Source organism: Penaeus japonicus, unplaced genomic scaffold (assembly GCF_977035675.1).
Source record: "Penaeus japonicus unplaced genomic scaffold, GWHDUDI00000001_assembly GWHDUDI00000030, whole genome shotgun sequence".
Taxonomy (NCBI): Eukaryota; Metazoa; Arthropoda; class Malacostraca; order Decapoda; family Penaeidae; genus Penaeus; species Penaeus japonicus.
In genome coordinates, this window is record NW_028234432.1 from 1,607,819 (window position 1) to 1,610,318 (window position 2,500).

At 36.5% G+C, this 2,500-nt stretch overlaps 1 non-coding gene across 1 annotated transcript; it reads right to left on the reverse strand.

Annotated features, from left to right (window-relative positions):
* Positions 1-853: 853 nt before the first annotated feature.
* TRNAL-CAA (transfer RNA leucine (anticodon CAA)) lies at positions 854-970 on the reverse strand. Its single transcript has 2 exons — positions 933-970; positions 854-898 (listed from the first exon to the last, which is right to left on the reverse strand). It is a non-coding gene; the product is annotated as a tRNA-Leu (tRNA).
* Positions 971-2,500: the final 1,530 nt, after the last annotated feature.

Here is a 2,500-nt window from a genome sequence, read left to right on the forward strand (position 1 = left end):
GTTCTGGTAGTCGTCTTGTGAAAGGTCATACGAGGTTATGATGACTGTGCTGTTTAAAAGGTCGTCATTCAGAATTCCTGGTTGTTCCCTTTCAGTCTTCCTTTCTTTTATATTCATGGTTGGATCACGGATCGTAGGGCCTTCCGCCCATCCCTGTCCGTATCAGTGACAGTGGGAAGTCGGGTCATAATTTCAGTACAACGGAACCTGTGTAGTGGCTATTGATCTGTCGGTTGCCATTATAGCAAAGATCGGTGTTACTTTTATTGATGAATCAGTAATATAAATCGAGTATCTGGTCTTGATACAAAAGCTGAGGGTGTAGGAATATACTTCCTGATTGGGCGGGGGGGGTGGGGGGTGTCCGAGGTATTTTTGGAAATGGTGCATGACATCATCCTTATTATATAGCGTGTGTTTTGTGTAAGGGGGGATAATTAGATATGGATTGGAATGGCTGCTTTTGGATAGAAAATTATTCTCTGTCTCACATAATGAATGTAACAGTTGACTATTTCTTATTTTTACTACCATATCAGATTTTTGTTGCTTCATTGCACACAGCATTGTACTATGCTGTGAACAAAGTCAACTTTCTCCGGGACAGACACAGTGCTTTGGAAATGTAATGAGAATGTCATGCAACACACGCTTTCAGATCTGTAGTTCATTGATCCTGACCTTTGCTGACATGGGAGCTATCGAGGTCAAAGTTGCTTCGTGCTGCGCTAAGTGTTACATTTGTCTGTAAAATGACAATATGATGGTGAACTGGGTCATTCTCACGCATTGGTGTACCCACGACCCCTTACGCTCTCTTAGAGACAATAAAGGTCTAGCTTTATAAAAACTGTGTCAGAAGTGGGATTCGAACCCACGCCCTCAGAGAGGACCAGAAAGCCCATGGCCCTTCTATCGGAAGGGAAGTCTACCTTGAGTCTGGCGCCTTAGACCACTCGGCCATCCTGACGAGATAAGAGAATGATGGATAATCAGCAATGCTATCTGAGATCACATGCGATAAGGTGATCTAATTTGAAGTTCCACTTTCTGTTCATCGCCATATATTTTTTTTTCGAATTCCCCAGAGCTATATATCTGAGTGTAAGTTTACTTAAAGTGGTCTGTTCTTCTTCTTCTTTTTTTTTTTTTTTTTTTTTTTTTTACTTCATTTCACAAATTCTTATTACATTTATTTTTCTCATATAGGAAAAAGTATGCGAGGTTGTGCAGTAATACAGGATAGTTCTTCTTTTCACTTCAGGCCGAATTAAGCCACAACATATTATCATTGGGATAATGATTGTTTTATGTGTGCTTATGTTTGTGTTCATTATTGTGAACTTTGCACTCAGTTGGCTACTGAACAATGCACCCAGCTCTTATCTTCATCCAGTGCCCGGCTCTCGAGATAATCAAGGTACAATTACTTATACACGAATTCTCTTATTTTTAGTTCGAGGCAAATGACGACTGGAATGTTTACTTTACGTAAAATAATGGTAAATAAAAAAACTGCATTATGTAGTTTAGCAAAATACAATGCAAACATTTCATTATATCAGATATCCTTAAATTGTAATAAGGTTTATGATGATAATAACGATAACAATAACAACGATAATGACAAAGGGAAACGTCAAAATCAAAGTGGACACATGACCAGATGTTCCACTTAAGTAAATGTAGTAAAATACAGTCATAGATACAATGCCTAAATAACATTTGGCTACCAGGGCCACCTGCGGCCTCTTGTGATAAATCATGAAAAAAAAACATACCATTTAGTCTTAGTATCCGATCCGGAACTGCAGATAATTCATACACGTATGTTGGGTTAGAAATAAAACCATTTCAAAGTCCTTACAACAACTGCTGTATATAAGCATGATGATTAATATGACATATAGAATGAGGACCCTTTGTAATTATATTTTGACTACGAAAATTTTTGAATTAATGATTATTTGATAATCATAAAATTAATGGAATTTACATTAGAGCTAGGAAGATCAGTAAAGTCTTGATTTATATTATTTATCATTGTTATATAGATATATGAAAAATACTTATAATTATATTCTTTTTGTCGATGTAAATGCCGAAGTAGAAGTTTAATGATAAAACAATCAGCCAATCCTTATATTTTTTATGAAGTATTCTTATGGTGAATTTGACTAATAAAAATAGGTAAATAGATAAGATACGCAGTATATACATCAGTCAGTCTTCAAAACTAGACCGTTTGTAAAGTGAGTGTATGGCAGTTCACATGTGATACAAGAATCTGTCCAACAGAACTTGATTCACCTTCGTCGGTCTCAACAGGTTGCGGTACTGGAGAGGAAGGTGACTAAGCAGTTAAAGAGAGATGAATCTAATAAGGAATGTTTCTAAATGTCATTTCCTTGCATTTTTGCTGATTTTGATACAGCGACAGTTTATGTTCTTCTATACGATGCTCTTTTAGTTTAGCCTTTTAAAGGGCCAATGTAGCTAA